This window comes from Amblyomma mixtum, chromosome 8, assembly GCF_055824585.1.
Source record: "Amblyomma mixtum isolate Tamu chromosome 8, ASM5582458v1, whole genome shotgun sequence".
Taxonomy (NCBI): Eukaryota; Metazoa; Arthropoda; class Arachnida; order Ixodida; family Ixodidae; genus Amblyomma; species Amblyomma mixtum.
In genome coordinates, this window is record NC_143019.1 from 120298736 (window position 1) to 120317450 (window position 18715).

At 47.7% G+C, this 18715-nt stretch overlaps 1 protein-coding gene and 1 pseudogene across 1 annotated transcript in view; one reads left to right on the forward strand and one right to left on the reverse strand.

Annotated features, from left to right (window-relative positions):
• LOC149334108 (uncharacterized) overlaps positions 1–18715 on the reverse strand; it is a 194596-nt gene that overhangs the window by 113704 nt on the left and 62177 nt on the right. The window lies entirely within an intron of this gene.
• LOC149334109 (uncharacterized) lies at positions 14415–16309 on the forward strand (annotated as a pseudogene).

An 18715-nucleotide genomic window follows, 5' to 3' on the forward strand; every position in this document is an offset into this window, starting at 1 on the left:
TTCCAAAAGTGACGGCGCTTCACGCGTCAACCATGCCAGCCGCGCCTTCTCCGGATGCAAAGAGTGAGGATATAGAAAAGTATCTCACTGACATGGCCAAGTTCAAAGCGAGCCTAGAATCTGTGGAAGCAGAAGCAGGACCCTCAGATCAACCATCCCGTGACATCAGAGTGGATTGGTGGTGTCCGTACACGTTTGGCAACTTTGAGCATGTGCCAGATGAGTGGTACGCCACAAGAAATCGTCTGCGAGAAGGTGAGATAAAGGACTTAAACAAGGAGTCCTTCACCACAGCGGCGTACAGCTTGAGTGTGCGGCTCAGCGCTGTAATAGGTCGTCTACGCCTAGGCTAAACTAAGTAGACTAGGGAGTGGAATCCCGAATAAAATCCACTGCTGGCCAAGGCATACTTATGTACCGTGGATAGTGACATCACCATCTAGGATGCTCAGCTATGCTACCTGGTCACGTGGGCCCAGAAATTTGCGATGCACCTACTGCCGCATTGTTAGCTTTCGCACACATGTGCTGACCAGCGCATGCAAACAAACAACGGCATGGATAGTTCCGGCAGCTTCGATTTTCACAAATCTGACTCCAAGGAGGTCATGGACTTTTTTTTTATGGACGCAACGAGGACGACAATGAACTCCACTCAGAATCCTGACAACCATTTCAATTTGATCTGCTAGCCAGCAATGACGAGGAACAAAATGCCACGCAGTAGGCCGTCAGTGAAGTTCAACGGAGGGCTAACATCGACTGGCAAGTGGCAATGATTAATGTTTTCGAAAATAATGCTGTCAACGCAGGCATCATACTGGTCATGAACGTTTGGGGTTTCCATTGCAACAACACATTATATTTCATCTTTTCTCTCGTTGTGCTGTGAGCGTCTGGCATGCACTCTCCTAGGTAGTATTGCTATGCGCTTTTATACTTATCTTGTACTTACACTGCCAGAACTTATAACCAAAACATACTCTTTGCACCAGCCACGAGCGATCAAAGCAATGCAACCTGGCGGTAATGTTCACTTCCGAACATGTACATAGGCGAGTGGTTGCTTCGGCGACTGCGTGCCAACTGTGGAATTGGTGGAATTAATGGAATTAATGGATTATCATTACCTCGCTGACATGTTTCTCTCGACCCGTTCGCCATGGTCTGCCTCCATTGGCCCAGGAACACACGTTCTGCAACACGATTGCGGCCCTACTTGGGTTTGAAGCGGCGCATTTCTCATTTGTGCACGAGGTGTCAGTGACTGACGAGTCATTGGCGTCACGTCACATCGAGGCACTGGCACCACCTGCATCGAGCCAGTCGGTGCCATTCCTCCAGACACCTGCGGGCTCGCTGGAACCTGAACCATCAGCAGTGTCGTCACCAGCGCCTGCATAGCACAGAATTAGAAAGCAGCCAAGAGACTGTGCTGCTGACGACGCTTTAGTGGAGCATGTTGGCAGGCTCACAAATGTACTGCAAACCTGCGAGGCACAGGATGAATAAGACTATTTTGGTCTACGCCAGCCTCAATACAAGGGCGCCCACTTTTGGAAGAGTGGTCCCAAACTCATGCTTGGGCTACTACAGCGCAGCAGCGTGCTATGCGCGCATGCTGTATATCCATCATGAAAACAAAAACGAATTAACCTTCGACGAGAAGGCATTCGTGCAGCGGATGATGGAAATGAAACTCCCGCTGCCTGAACCCATCTCTGACTTTGTGTCAGGGTTTGGAAATGTAAGGATCCCGGACGGAACCTTACCAGAGTTCGAGCTCCCGCCCCGAACCTACCAGTATGCAAAGCCAACGCACGGGTGGTTCGGCAAGTTCAGTGCGGAGACTCATTACCTCTACAAGTCTATCCCCTGCTTGGCGGTGTACGCACACCGAATATGTGCGGACCTTGACATCAGCCATGGCAAAGGAGCCGCAGTCTGGGACATGCCAGAAACTATCCAACCAGCCAAGGACAAGAAGCATCCTTGCAATCCGACGCGGAACCTCCTTGGATACGACAAGGCCACAGTGTATCGCAGCGACGCGATCACATTCATGCAAACACTGGGTATTCGTGCTGACGAATTTCCAACAGAGAACGATACCATTCCGTTCTCGCCCAGATTGCTTCAGGCCATTGCTGTCCATCTTCAGGGCACCAATGTCTTCAAGCTTGTAGAGGCCGCCTACGACACTGTAGGTTCCCAGGCCCTGGTCCCATTTCAGAGATCCGTCTCTGGAATTACCATCACCGAGCCGTCCGAAAGGACGATGTTGACCGGCGACCTTGTCGCCCCTTCTGCACAGCTGGTAGACAGTAGGCTTTCAACAGCTTCCTCAGTGTATTTATACCGGCTGTTGAATGAGCCCATCTATCGCCGTGTCCTTCCAAAAGTGACGGCGCTTCGCGCGTCAACCATGCCAGCCGCGCCTTCTCCGGATGCAAAGAGTGAGGATATAGAAAAGTATCTCACTGACATGGCCAAGTTCAAAGCGAGCCTAGAATCTGTGGAAGCAGAAGCAGGACCCTCAGATCAACCATCCCGTGACATCAGAGTGGATTGGTGGTGTCCGTACACGTTTGGCAACTTTGAGCATGTGCCAGATGAGTGGTACGCCACAAGAAATCGTCTGCGAGAAGGTGAGATAAAGGGCTTAAACAAGGAGTCCTTCACCACAGCGGCGTACAGCTTGAGTGTGCGGCTCAGCGCTGTAATAGGTCGTCTACGCCTAGGCTAAACTAAGAAGACTAGGGAGTGGAATCCCGAATAAAATCCACTGCTGGCCAAGGCATACTTATGTACCGTGGATAGTGACATCACCATCTAGGATGCTCAGCTATTCTACCTGGTCACGTGGGCCCAGAAATTTGCGATGCACCTACTGCCGCATTGTTAGCTTTCGCACACATGTGCTGACCAGCGCATGCAAACAAACAACGGCATGGATAGTTCCGGCAGCTTCGATTTTCACAAATCTGACTCCAAGGAGGTCATGGACTTTTTTTTTATGGACGCAACGAGGACGACAATGAACTCCACTCAGAATCCTGACAACCATTTCAATTTGATCTGCTAGCCAGCAATGACGAGGAACAAAATGCCACGCAGTAGGCCGTCAGTGAAGTTCAACGGAGGGCTAACATCGACTGGCAAGTGGCAATGATTAATGTTTTCGAAAATAATGCTGTCAACGCAGGCATCATACTGGTCATGAACGTTTGGGGTTTCCATTGCAACAACACATTATATTTCATCTTTTCTCTCGTTGTGCTGTGAGCGTCTGGCATGCACTCTCCTAGGTAGTATTGCTATGCGCTTTTATACTTATCTTGTACTTACACTGCCAGAACTTATAACCAAAACATACTCTTTGCACCAGCCACGAGCGATCAAAGCAATGCAACCTGGCGGTAATGTTCACTTCCGAACATGTACATAGGCGAGTGGTTGCTTCGGCGACTGCGTGCCAACTGTGGAATTGGTGGAATTAATGGAATTAATGGATTATCATTACCTCGCTGACATGTTTCTCTCGACCCGTTCGCCATGGTCTGCCTCCATTGGCCCAGGAACACACCTGTTCTGCAACACGATTGCGGCCCTACTTGGGTTTGAAGCGGCGCATTTCTCATTTGTGCACGAGGTGTCAGTGACTGACGAGTCATTGGCATCACGTCACATCGAGGCACTGGCACCACCTGCATCGAGCCAGTTGGTGCCATTCCTCCAGACACCTGCGGGCTCGCTGGAACCTGAACCATCAGCAGTGTCGTCACCAGCGCCTGCATAGCACAGAATTAGAAAGCAGCCAAGAGACTGTGCTGCTGACGACGCTTTAGTGGAGCATGTTGGCAGGCTCCCAAATGTACTGTAAACCTGTGAGGCACAGGATGAATACGACTATTTTGGTTTGTCCATTGCAAAAATGATGTGGAGGGTGCCAAAGCAGCAGCAAATTGATCTGCGCGTTAAGATACTGCAACTTTTCAATGAATATGTTCTTGAATGAAGCTACAGTGTCTGGTATCTATCTTTCGCTCCTAAAATGCTGAGGAGAATCTAAAAGCTGAAGCCCTGCTGTTTTGTAGAGATTTTTTTCAACGTGCCAGTTCAGGCATCAAGGCTAAACATTCCGCGTTGAGGTTCTGTTGACCCCGGAACAAATGTCTGGCCCCTGACATACCTTGAGGACAAGGTGCAGTGCTTGAAGCTTGGATACAAGCGAGGGAATATGATTTTCCCACTTCTGCCCCTTAAAGGGGTGGAGACACCAAATTTGTGGTTGGCGTGTTCTTTATTCCAAACATTTCGTATTGCTCCAGGAAGCATGACACACACTGCAAGATTCCTATATTCACAGTTAATAATTGAGTATTACATTTTTAAGTAAACGAGTTTCGGTTTCTGAATGCAGTTGGACAGTGACGTTACCATCTAGGATGCTCAGCTATTCTACCTGGTCACGTGGGCCCAGAATTTTGCGATGCACCTACTGCCGCATTGTTTGCTTTCGAACACACGTGCTGACCAGCGCATGCAAACAAACAACGGCATGGATAGTTCCGGCAGCTCCGATTTTGACAAATCTGACTCCAAGGAAGATATGGACTTTTTTTATGGACGCAGCAGGACGACAATGAACGCGGCTCCACTGAGAATCCTGACAACCATTTCAAATTTGATCCGCTAGCCAGCGACGACGAGGAACAAAATGGAACGCTGTAGGCCGTCAATGAAGTTCAACGGAGGGCTAACATCGACTGGCAAGTGGCAATGATTAATGTTTTCGAAAATAATGCTGTCAATGCAGGCATCATACTGGTCATGAACGTTTCCATTGCAACAACACATTATATTTCCTCTTTTCTCTCGTTGTGCTGTGAGCGTCTGGCATGCACTCTCCTGGGTAGTATTGCTATGCGCTTTTATACTTATCTTGTACTTACACTGCCAGAACTTATAACCAAAACATATTCCTTGCACCGGCCACGAGCGATCAAAGCAATGCAACCTTGCGGTAATGTTTACTTCCGAGCATGTACATAGGCGAATGGTAGCGCGCATGCACGCGGATTTTAAATCCGAAGTTTTCTGGCTGTGTGACATAGTAGATTACGAGATACAGTGAAATGTATATTTATCGCAGGCGCACATGTGGTCGTTGTGGGCCAATGGAGACAGAGCACGAGCCTATATGCTGTGTAGAAGTTCCGAAGGTGGCCGCCCAAGTGCCCGAAGGGGCCCAGTGCATAACAAACCACCCTGGTTTTGAACCTGTATGCCTGAAAACCCATGCTTTGGTGGTGGCATACTAAACCTTGAGGGAAGGCAGGCCTTCTCTTGTCGATGAACCCGATATCGACACATATATATCAGGACTTATTTAAGGTCAGGGTGCGCGGAAGTACTGCCGGGAGCACCGTGCAAAGGTAGGCATACACACTGCTCATCATGAGCCCTTCATAGTTGGAACGTGCTTGAAGCTTCTCTCGTTTCACTCGTGCAGAAACCTTGGACCTTGTCCAGAAACGATGGAAATCTCTGCGCGCCAAGTTACACCGCCTGTACATGGCGCATCAGTTGGGGCGGAGGATCGGCGCTGGCACAGATGAAGTAGAGCCCACGGAAGTAGCGGAGGCTCATTACGAGCAACTGCTGTTCCTAAGGGACACGATGGACACCAGGCCGTAAGTTCATCAATATTTTTATTGCCGTAAGTAGTAGGTCGAGATAAGTGCCATGGCGGAAACACTGCATGCGTGAAGCAAGCGCTATTGCCGAGACACATCTGCAAAGCATTTGTACCATGCTGCGATTACATCAGAAGCGAATGTGTTCCTAATGCAGGACTTGTTGCAATAAAATGCGGCATGTTCTGTGGCAAAGCTGCAGCTGAGCGTACTGCTGTTGATTGCACCATGTTATGTTTGCGCCGCTGAACAGGCAGAATGCCGAGCCGCCGTGACCTAACGATAGGTGTACGAAAACCAGGCACTTTACACACATCCACAGTTCATTATCTTTCTTAATTGCTTAGTTTTAACAGGCAGCCGAAATATCCGAGATACATTTTGTGTTACTGGGCTTTTCAAGCAACTTGAATGGCACTGATGTCTTATTTCCGAGTGTTGGCAGTGTACTACATCGCAGCTGAAATTTGTACTGCTGCTGTTGGTGGAATTCTTCCTTTCAGTGCCTTTTTTTTTGGTACCTATGAGGAATTACTTGCAGCTTACTTTGTGCTTTTAACGACATAGCCGAGGCTCATGCCATTCTATTTAAAAGGATACCCGCTTACGCAGATTCCAGTGCATAGTCAGGAATGCAGAAAGCTGAAATAAATCCAAAGATGTCATTTTTAATTTGTAGCTATTTTGTGGTTTTGGCAATGAACATGCCAACCAATTGTACTGAAACAGTTCCCTCATGAAATGCACGTGACAGGCCTTGAGGATATGTTCAGCCAAACAGAAGTGCTCAAAATATGTCTGAAGCTCAATTAGTAATAAAGAGAATGTGACAAATAACAATCTGGAATGACACTTTATGTTGCAATGACCAAGTCACACTTGCAAGTGTAACAGTGTAGATCACGTTCAAAATTACAGAAAGCAACACGACCAGAAATAAGAACGATACTTTCAGCCTTACTTCTCTGTACACTTTAAATAGAAGGCCTTCTGAGTGAAATACTATTAAAATGAAGGGGCCGCACACACCAGTTCATTAAGACCAAGAAACATAGCACATGGCGCTGTAAAATGCAGGACATCTTGCATACTGCAAGAAAATAACACCGCTTTGCATCAGCTCGAGCAATTTAATATATCTAGTATGAGACTATGACACAAATACTGAACATACAGTGCGCACTCAAAGGCCTAAAGAAGGTTCCAAGTTTATGTATAGTCATCTAGGAAAACTGGGCCCTTTGTACAAAAGGAGCACCACTGTTTGCAATGTGCTTTGTATATTGTAGATAGAATGCCTTTTTTTTTATCATGTGCACTGTCACAGGTAAGATCTACACGAGATTCCATGGCACAAAACAAGATAAACACACAAGTGCTTGTTCCTTGTTTTGAGCTGTGGAATCGCTCGTGAATTACAGACTAGCCTGAACCCTCACCCTTCTAACCTAAGTATCACAGGCAATGTTTCGAGCGGTTCTCCATTATTCACTCACTCACTATTTAATCAATCAGAGAGGAATACCATGTTCTAGTGCACATTTCCTGCACCTATACAGATGATCTATAGACAAGCCGATGAGCTACATAATATGCTTAACGTGTGAGACACCTAAGTGCCTTCGCAATATCAACATCCATGTTTTAGTTTCCATACAATATGCAACTACTACACACATATAGTTCTTTGGGTTAGCACTATGCATACGTAACTGAACAGTACCAAACCTTGTTTCATATAACTTCCAGTTGGCAGGAAAGTCTTCCCACAACCAGGTAGTTTAAGTATGGCACCACTTTTGTTGCATTACTTGCATACCAAAACCTCAGAGGCCACCGCAAGCACTGTGTCACCTTTATGCTACTATTATCTGCGTGTTCATGGAGAGGTGAGCAGGTTACTACTGCATATCAAAACCAGTGAAACGATGAAACGGTGTGGTGCACGAAACAAAGAGTTTGGATAACATTACAATACAGGTCCCCTAACGAAAGTAACATATTGGGCACATAAGCAGGCAAATGTCTCAGAGCAGTAAAAATGCAAAAAGGCAAGGATACACAAGGCAGTATGCTCAAAAAATGGTATGCAACACGCAAGAGGGAACCGTATATGCGGACGCCACAGTATATACAGCTGCCATGAGCCTGAATAGGGTCAGTCTGTTCTGCAAAGAGCATTGTGTGGCCTCAGAATAATGAATGAATGTAATGAGGCTTGTTAGACATGTATCAATACATTCTTGCAAACAGTGACTTCAAACACAACTCTTCATGGTGCATATATATGTACACTCTTATATAGAGGACCTCAGCAAACTACAAGCAGCCCAGTCATCCAGGACAAAGCAGCTAGCCGGTGTACGGCAACAGTGCCCCAGAGCCATCGGAGGCCATCACTGAACTGGAGGAGTAGAGCCTGGACAGCTCATTGCAGGCGTCATTTGTGCACGAGGTGTCAGTGACTGACGAGTCATTGGCATCACGTCACATCGAGGCACTGGCACCACCTGCATCGAGCCAGTCGGTGCCATTCCCCCAGACACCTGCGGGCTCGCTGGAACCTGAACCATCAGCAATGTCGTCACCAGCGTCTGCATAGCACAGAATTAGAAAGCAGCCAAGAGACTGTGCTGCTGACGACGCTGTAGTGGAGCATGTTGGCAGGCTCCCAAATGTACTGCAAACCTGTGAGCCACAGGATGGATACGACTATTTTTGTCTGTCCATCGCAAAAATGTTGAGGAGGGTCCCAAAGCATCAGCAAATTGGTCTGCGCGTTAAGATACTGCAACTTTTCAATGAATACATTCTTGAATGAAGCTACAGTGTCTGGTGTCTTTCGGTTCTAAAATGGTGAGGAGAATGTAAAAGCTGAAGCCGTGCTGAATTGTATAGATTTTTTCAAAGTGCCAATTCAGGCATCAAGGCTAAACATTCCACATTGAGGTGCTGTTGACCCCGAAACTAATGTCTGGCCCCTACATACCTTCAGGACAAGGTGCATTGCTTGAAGCTTGGATACAAGCGAGGCCATATGGTTTTCCCACTTCTGTCCCTTAAAGGGGTGGAGACACCAAATTTGTAGTTGGCGTGTTCTTTATTCCAACATTTCGTATTGCTCCAGGAAGCATGACACACGCTCCAAGATTCCTATATTCACACTGAATAATTGAATATTACATTTTTAGGTAAACGAGCATTAGGTAAACTTATCTCGTACTGACGCTGCCAGAACTTATCACCAAAACATAGATTATTTTCGTTGGCCGCGAGCGATCAAAGCAACGCAACCTTTCGGCAATGTTTACTTCCGAGCGCGTACACAGGCGGGTGGTAGTGCGCATGCACGTGGGTTTTATTCCGAAGTTTTCTGGCTGTGTGACATGGTATACTACGAGGTACAGTGATATGTATATTTATTGCAGGTCCACCTGTGGTCGTTGTAGGTCAATGGAGACGGAACACGAGTCCATATGCTGTGTAGAAGTCCCTAAGGTGGCCGCCCAAGTGCCCGAGGGGGCCAAGTGTATAACGAACCACCCCGGGTTTGAACCTATATGCCTCAACATTCATGCTCTGGCGGTGGCTTACTATGCCTTGAGAGAAGACAGGCCTTCTCTTGTCGATGCCCCCGATATCCACACGTACGTATGAGGACTTATTTACGATCAGGGTGCCTGTGAAATGTGACACGTGCGGCACGGCTAATTAGCGAGTTTTAACACCGCTAGTGCCGGCAGTGATTCGACAGAAGCGAGTGACGAAGACGAGACAGCACCACTGTTGACACACAAGGGAAAAGTGCGTGACCATGTGTTGCGGACTGGAAGGTGTATGCGGATAATGTGCCTGATTTAACTCAATTTCCCTTCACTGTCATGAACGCAGGATCACAAGTAAGCGCTTACAATTTCAACTGTGAGCTGGATTATTTTCAGCTGTTTTTTACAGACGAGCTGATGGACAATATTGTGTGCGAAACCAACCGGTATGTGCGTGAAAATATTTCGAGTGCCGGTGAGCTTCCAAAGGACTCAATTTGGAAGGACTTGGAAGACGTGACCTTCACAGAATTCAAAACTTTTTTTGGAGTAATTATAAACATGGCCTTGAATCCGAAACCAGAACTGAAGGAGTATTTTAGCCAAGACATTGTAAACAAGATGCCTTTCTTTCTGCATGTTTTCTGCAAATCTTTTGGATGTTGCACATTGCCCCGTGCCATGATGCCTCTTCAGGTCGGCCGGCAACTCGTGGAAGCAAGATCAGGGACGTTGTACATTACATCGACGCAAAATGCAGAGAGCATTTCAGAGCCGGCCCCTAAATTTGCATCAATGTGAGCATCGTTGGATTCAAGGGCCATGTCTTGTTCAAATGCTATAATCCGCAAAAGCCAACCAAATGGGGCATGTGCGTTTACGGACTACTACGGCAGCCGCCCCGAGCTGCCCTTCACCTGCCGGATTGTTCTCCACCTCCTCCAGAAAGTGCAGCAAGCCACGCCGAGAAGTGGCTACCACCTCTACGCAGACAGATATTACAGTTCGCCAATGCTTGCCGAGGAGTTACTTCTACAGAGAGTACTATCGACTGGTACCGTGATGCAAAATCGCAAGCAAATGCCACAGCAGGTCAAGAAAACGCTGAAAAAGGGCGAAGTGGCAGCTTACAGAAAAGGACACTCCTACATGGTGCTTGTTTGGCGAGAAGACCGGTGGGTGGCGGCAGACCCCAGCGCAGCGGCCCGTCAGATGGTGGAACGAGCGGGCCAGGACGCTGAATTTCCGGAATGGCTCTTGAAAGTCGCCGCCCGCCACACCGGCGCCACCCCTGTTCCCCGCCTCCGAGGACAGCCTGGACCTTTGGTCCACCGCAATTTAAGAGTCAGATTGCGCCTGCTTCTCTGTTTGGGAGGCTTCTTAAGGAGGGGAGGATGTGGGATGCAAGAATATCCTTCATCGCCCCTGCGCCGGAGTCACGAGACGAGCACGTGCGCCACTAGGCAGGTGGAGAGAAGGCACTCCGGCCACTCTCCTCACTCCCAAAATTGACGTGACATCGCGACTACGTACTGGCCCCCATAGGGAGGGGGTGAATGCCTTACCTTGGGAGCAACCGGTTGCCCCAAGGGAGGAATGCCGGAGGCATTAAAAGGAGGAGCTCGCGGCAGGAACGCTCTCTCTTGTGACGGACCTAGAGCGAAGTAATGCAGCTTCTTGTAGAGGAAACAAACCGCTTTTCAGAACAGAAAAAGCCGGCGAAAATGGAAAGTGATCACGTTAGACGAGCTACGAGCTTTCTTGGGCATTCTGATGCTCATGAGAGTAAACCCGAGACATAGCTCTTCCTTTACTGGAGCAGCAATAACTTTTTAAATGCACCAGAAATTACAAAAGCCATGTCGTTCAAGAAGTTCCAACCTATCATGAATTTCCTGCATCTCAGTGACAACACAAAAGAAAAAAAAAAGAGGCAAAGATGGATATGACAGGCTGGCAACAGTGCGCCCTCTCATCGATGCTCTGAACAAATGTTTCAGAAAGAGTACACGCCATCTGCTCACCAAGCTATAGATGAAAGTATGATACCATTCAAAGGAAGATCATTTTTTAAACAATACCTGCCAATGACCCCCATCAAATGCAGCTACAAGGTGTGGTGCCGGGCCGATTCAGAAACCGGCTGCCTGATTGCATTTCAGGTGTATGAAGGAAAGAATGCGAAGCGTCCTGCCAGCCAAGCACTTGGAGTATGTCGTATTGCCTATGGCAGAAGGCGCTGAGCCTGGCCCACAGCTGTAGTTCGAAAATTTCTTCACTTCTACTCCCCTCATGTAGGACCTCGCAGAAAAAGGAATTCTTGCTGTTGGTACAGCCCGGACGAACAGGAATGATCTCCCTGATGAGTTGAAAATGGACAACAAATTTCAGAAAGAATATACCTGGCAGTTCAAAGGAAGCGTTGTTGCGCATCAGTGGCGTGACACTAAAAACGTGCACGCTTTATCGAATTTTCATCATCCAAAAGACAGAGAAGTAGTTATCCGCAAGCTTGCCAAAGGGTCTTCCGTTTCTGCTCAGTGTCCAAAGGCTATATCCAACTATAACACCTGGATGTGAGGAGTTGATAAATTCGACCAAAAGTGCAATGCATACCGAGCTGACAGGAGGTTGGAAAAGTCTTGGTACAGGATATTTTATTTCTTGCTCGATGCAGCCGTCATAAACGTGTTCATCCAAGTTAATGCCATGAACCCAATGACCTACTTATGGTTTCGATTGGTTCTTGGGCGCGAACTCATCAATGGCCAGGTATTCAAAACTACCGGCAAAAGGAAGCCACTCCAATGAACAAGGAGGGTAAGAAAATGGTCACAAAATGCTAGGTGTTCATGGTTAAACTGCGCGAAGGAAACAAGGACAGAGACAGAAACACACGTACACACTGAGTTTAACCATGAACGAAAAGAACCAACTAGCCCGCCAGAAGACTATTCTTGAATGCTAGGTGTATCACATTAAGTTCGGTTCTTGGGAACAGACCACAACCCTGTAAAAGCAGAAAATAGGCGCAGATGCCGTTGGTGTTCCATGAAAGGGAAAGAAGTGCGAACAAGTTTTTTGTGCAAGGCGTGCTCGGTCCGGCTTTGCGTTACATGTTCTGAAACACTTCATAAATGGCTAGCAAAACTAACCGAGTGTGGCACCCGTGTAGGCCAATGGGACAAATACGTCCCACATTTTTTTTCTTTAACTCTACATAATAAAATTGTGAAATCTGTTGAGAACTATTTCAGCACACCTCGTTTTCAAATGTGATAAGAAATTTGTGATAATTTTTGCAAAAAATATATGCTGTCCCTCAAAAGGTTAAAGCGCCTCTTTGGGTTCCATTTCCTGCTTGCTGGTAATGAAGAGTTCTTAACTGAAGCAGAGGCCCACATGCTGTGAACAATGCACCTAGAGGAGGAAATTAGACACACTCATGTATAAACAAGCGGCACTTTGCCTTTCTGCGGCTCCAGCTACCCGCAGCTGCATCACCACCACCTAGGTGTGACATATGACAAGTCCCTCTAATGGGACCCGCATGTCCAGCAGCTAAAAATCAAATTCTGCTCATACCACTCTTTCATATGCTTTCGTCTACCAGAAGAGGCAGCTATACATACTGATAATTATGACTGTATAGAGCACTTTGTGAAGACCTTTTGGGCAGTAGTCATCCTGCTCAAGGTATCTCACAAGCAAGGATAAACCTCTGCCCTAAGTCACACAAGCTAAAGCCTTGACAGCATGCTAGTCTTTCCAAGGACACCTCCACAGTGGGTGCCTTGGCAGATAGATGTCTCTATTAGTGTTGCTAACACAGGAACTGCTTTGTGCCCAGGCGCAGTTTGTGGCATATGAAACCAGCCATCCACTAGCAGCATACAGCATGACGAAAGTCTCCGATCTTTTTTCGCCGCAGTAAAAGGACGCCGTCACGTCATCACCATACTGGAAGTTTGCTGAATGGCAAAATCAGGACAACTCTGCCTGGCATTAAGAGCACACCCCTGGGCGAGCACTTAAAATACTTCACCTCTGAGCATATCATGAATGCCTTACTCACAGCCTTGGACCTCCCCCAACAGAGGTAGGTGCCACCATATTTTCAATAGTTTCTCTGACAGGTCACCGATTTGTTAAGTGCAGTGAAAAAGAGGCATGTTTGCATACCAGCCTCACATTTCGCTATCAGAAACTTGTATGCTGGCTTAGCTGGTATTCAGCTTTAACGCCATGTACAAGGAAAGGAATAATCAAACGACTCCCACAGAACACTGAATATTTTAGTGCCTTGGTGGAATTGACCCTCTACACAGTGCAAAAAAGTCACAGCACTACACTAGATGCACCAGAAGACCAGAGCTTAGACTGCCTGCATTAAAGCTTCAGTAAAAACAACCCCAAAAGCGATGTGGAAAACATCTGTTTGTATAATGAACTCATCAGCTAGAGTGCTCAGTGGTGCAGCAAAAAGATTTCCTATTATCCATGGACTGAATGGCAAAACATTGGGCCAGCCCAAGCAGAGGAATATGTTTTCATTAGTATCCTCGCGGCATGTAAGGATTATGACAAATTTATATTCTTGTTTATGTGCCACCTCTCGCAGACTCATCAGGTGTTCATCACTAGAGTGGTCAATGATCGGCCAGCCCAGCTAGGATGCAGGTGGGGCAAAGGCTGTCATCCACATCAACAGGGGGTCCAGACCCATACCCAGACCAGGCCGGCACCCAAGAGACACAGCATCACACAGCGGCGTCGACATACTGATGCTAGACTTCGATGACCTTGTTAGAGACATGTGACCACTGTCATTAAAGGTGCAGTGAAGAGGAACCTTAACAAGTCTTTTTGCTGCGGGAATTCAATCTACACGTTCCGAGCATTCTTAGAAACTTCGACTTATTGCCCTCTGTGGCCGATTTCCCTAATTAAATCAAATTAACGTCCAGCTCCCACTTTTTTTTTTTTAAATTCTCCCCGTACGGTGGACAGAGTCGACCAACGCGTGGAGTGCCTTTCAGCCAGTTCCGTGGAGGCTTGCCGCTCTGCCATCCGCGGAGTAATACATAGTAATACGCGGAGTGACTTTTGAAAATGGGCACGTTGTTGGCCGAACTCCGTTCAGCCATTTGCGTTTTTGTGTACCGATGAAATGGACATGAAGAATCTCATTGAGCTGGAAAGAGAGATCCTGCGGCGGACCGCAGACTTAGGCGCGATCTCATATGACAGCACGCCTTTGCACAATGTGGCCGAAGGCAGCTGCAGTGGCCATCCGTCCAGCCGTAGCACGGAAGAAGACTCCGACTCCGGTGGCTCCGAGGACGGCTGGCAACGAGTGGGCAACGTTGACTGGTGAGTGATATGAACCCTATTATGCAGCTGGCATGCATCGCGGACATCCGTTTTCTGCAAAGGTGCCAGTGTGACGGCTGTGCCGTCATGCCGACAGCCATAGAGAGCATCTGCTGCCGGGAATACCTAGCCGTCGTAAAGAAGCAGCTGGGTCAGCGCTGCATCACAGCGCGCCCCGAGTTTGAGAATCTTTGCTTGAACGAGGGGTGCTGAACCTCGCCTAGGCCGTTCAGAGAACTTTCTGAAATAACGGCCTTCATAGAACCAAGACTGCGGCCCAGCCGGTGCATGATACCAGCATCAAACGGTGCACATTGTGACGTGTCTCTCCAGTTATCACCGTTTTTGGGGAAATAAATTGCACAGTACAACAGTCTGCCCTAACACCGGAGGCAGTGAAAGAAGACTCCACACCATGGCCCTTCCATCACGTGCAACCGTGTTCGCAATGAACAAGGAAGCCACCACTGCCTGCCTGCCCCAGTACCTGCCAGCCAGGAATACAGAGCAGTTTCATGGAAGCTAAGGTAACGACAAGGACAATACCATGGATGGCAGCACTCACCAAAGGCAGCGGCAATCCACGAAGTCGATGGGGGCAGGAGACAATGGCAATAATATGGGAAAGGCCGCATCTAAATGCGATGCACTCAGCCTCCCCCACCACTAGTGGCATAAGCCAGAGAGGAGGTGTTTCGGTGTCAGAACACGCCCGAAATTTTCTGAGTGCTGCATTCCCCTCTTACCAGATGTACCATTGTCTAGGCCAACGAAAGAGATGGCTGGTATGGAAATCAGTACTACAAAAGATACATGGATGAGCAGGCATTTTAACTTCTTTGCGAAGTGAACGAAGTTTCATACCTCCAGAGCACAGGACGGTCGTGGAACTCATCTCCTGGAGAAAATAAGGCATTCCTCGGAGCTGCATTGCTCATGAGCTCCTTGGGTTATTCTCGAGTGAGAATGTATGGGAGCCGAGCAATGCATGTCGACGCCATAGCCGACTAAATAACTAGGAATCTGTTTTTTCTCATCTGATCGAAACTCAAGGTCATCAACAACCTCGCTGTTTCCGACGAAGATAAAGAAGCCGGATATGGAAGATAGGATATGGAAAATCCGCCCTCTTCTTGACATCATTAGAAACGCCCGCCTCACTCTGCCACGCTCACCAAACATCTGCGTTGACGAGCAAATTATTCCCTTTACCAGTAAGTGCCTAGTGAAGCAGTTCATTGCTGGAAAGCCCAACCAGACTGGTCTGAAGAACTTTATCTTGGCAAGCCCTCAAGGCCTTGTTTTAGATTCTGAAATCTTTCAGAGGAAAGGAAGCCTCTCACAAAAACATGGAATCAGTGCTGCCGTTGTGCTGAAGCTTCCAGGAACTTTACCGTGTGGAACGTCGCTGTATTTCAACCAACAGTTTACAGGAACGCATCTTCTTGAGCCATTGGCTGAAAAGAATCTCAGGGGGACAGGGACAATTATGAAATCATGGCTTCCGAAGGGGCTCAAGCTCGAAGGTGACCGGGAAATGCGTATGGAAGGTCGTGGAGCAATGTCTAAGTGTTTGGCACTGTCTCTTGCATATGCATCACGAACTGGTATGACAACAAACCGATAGTGTTGACCTCCACCCCCGTGGGTGTTGCGTGGGCGTTGCCGTGCTGTCGTGCCGGGAGGCCGTGAGAAAGAAGAGAGCCAGACAACCACTCTGCTCCAGGACCAAACACAAAAGTGATTTATTTCAAAACCCCCTAGCTGCGCTTCAGCTTAGAGGGCGCCACTATTAAGTTCATAGGTGGCGACCCCAACAGTGGGCATGGAGCCTGTGGATGAGTGCACATGATTTTCAAAGCAGCCACAAGAAAAGTTGCTGTCAAGAGACCAGCAGTTGTCGCAGAGTACAACACTTGCATGGGGGGTGCTGATCGCTATGACGGAATGCCGAGCTACTACCAAACTACAATGCGCACAAATAAGTGGACAATTTGGACCCTCATCTTCATGATGGATGTTGTCGGAGTTTTGAACTCGTGGCTGCACACAGAGAAAAAACATCATGCACTGCTGGACTTCAAGCTTGAACTAGCCCATTTTCTACTTGCCTCTGATAAGGGGTTTGCCCCAACTGAAAGTGACTGCGAAGAATTGCAACTGTGGAAGCCAGCAGTTGTGCCACTTCCATCCTCATCTGTGTGCAAACTGGGTGTGTCACACATGCCGCTGCTCGTGGACCAAAGGTCCGCAAGCAGGTGTCAGAACCCCGGCTACTGCGAAACGACAAAGTTCCGATGCTGCAAGTGTAACCTATTCTTGTGCTTGACAGCTGGACACAACTTCCTCAAAGAATTTCACATGAAATGAGACCAGAGGGGTCAATAAAAGTGTGTGTCTATGACATCATGTTTCATGTTTTGTTTTTTTTGACAACTTAGGCCCAGTATGTACTATACTGCACATCTGATAACTTATCAACGAAACGTCATAGAAAATGAAGAATGGCATCAGAATTATCTCTGCACTCTGATAAATCCAATTATTTAAAAAAATTAACTGGTTTTTACTATGTCATGCCTCGGGTCTCAGGAGGATTAAACTCCCTGAAGCCCTCCAGCTATTTCGATGCCATTCTCAAGGCTTCCAGTTCCAAGGTAGCTCCTGACCACCTGCCAGTGCAGAGAGGCAATCTTCAGTTGACCTTGACGAGGCAGGTGGCAGAGAGCTTCCGAGTGCACCAAAGATGCAGCTTTGCCCCATGTGGAAGAGTAGCTATGAGCGAGAATGACTTGGCAAACTGGCACGACGAGAAAGGCTGGAGAGCACATCAAAGGCCCACAAACACATCAGTAGCACACCAAATACATCACACACCGCTGAACATGAACAACACTGCCCTACAGTGATGGAGAAGCCGTACACTTTAGGTGGACTTCTGTTGGGCCAAGTTGAAACAACCACTGGTCATCGGCTTGCTGCATTCCTGCCCAGTCCAATTTTCTCCCCAATGATTTCCATTTTTCTCCGTTGCACTCTTACTCCGATTTTCCGTCGTTTCCTCTGCTGCTAATCCCAGATTCATTCCTAGTCTTGAAAATGACCACATCATCATCATCGGCCTGACTACACCCACTGCAGGGCAAAGGCCCCTCCCCTGTCTCTCCAATTAACCCTGTCCTTCGTCAGTTGCAGCCACCGTAGCCCCGCAAACTTCTCAATCTCATCCGCCCACCTAACTTTTTCCCATCCCCTGCTACGTTTGCCTTCTCTTGTAATCCACTCCGTTACCCTTGAGGACCAGCGGTTATCTTGCCTTCGCATTACATGCCCTGCCCGAGCCCATTTCTTCCTCTTGATTTCAACTAGGATGTCATTAACCCGAGCGTTTGTTCCCTCACCCACTCCACCCTCTTCCGATCTCTTAACGTTACACCTATCATTTTCCTTTCCATAGCTCACCTATTTTCCATTTCCATAGTTGAAAATGACAACGGCCACTCGGAAAATGACAAGATAGCGTTGTCGTCAGTTTCAAGCCTTTTCGTAAGCCTCCTCCTTTTTAGCCCCATAGGAGAGTTCTGTCACGGTACAAGTTTCAGAACGCATCGGTGGAACAGAAACACGGTTGGGACAACGCTAGTACTGTATTAGCTGTAGCGGTACATGGTTGCCGACACCACAGATTACACTGCCTTGGACCTCTGACCGGACAATGCATTGTGCTGCAATGTAAATGTGCTGTAGGGGGTAGAGAATGGGTACCGTACAAGCTAAATTTACGAGACGCGACGCGGACAAAGCCAACAGGCCGAGTACCAGCACATCAGGAGTGAACTATCTCTTTATTCTCCCTAGCGCGTGGCCTATAGTAGGATACAACTTAAAAAAACAGCAGTTGCTAACACTGGGCCGCGGTCCACGGCGTCTTGTATTACTCCGCTGGCCAATCGCAACAGTAAACAAAATTAGCTTTTTAATGCTCAACTATACCAAACAATCCACGTATCAAAATTCTAGAGCTTATAATTTTTTTTCTTGTGATAAGCTGCTTGTTTACGTAACAAGAAACTTTTAAGCAGCGGACTACTTTTTCAT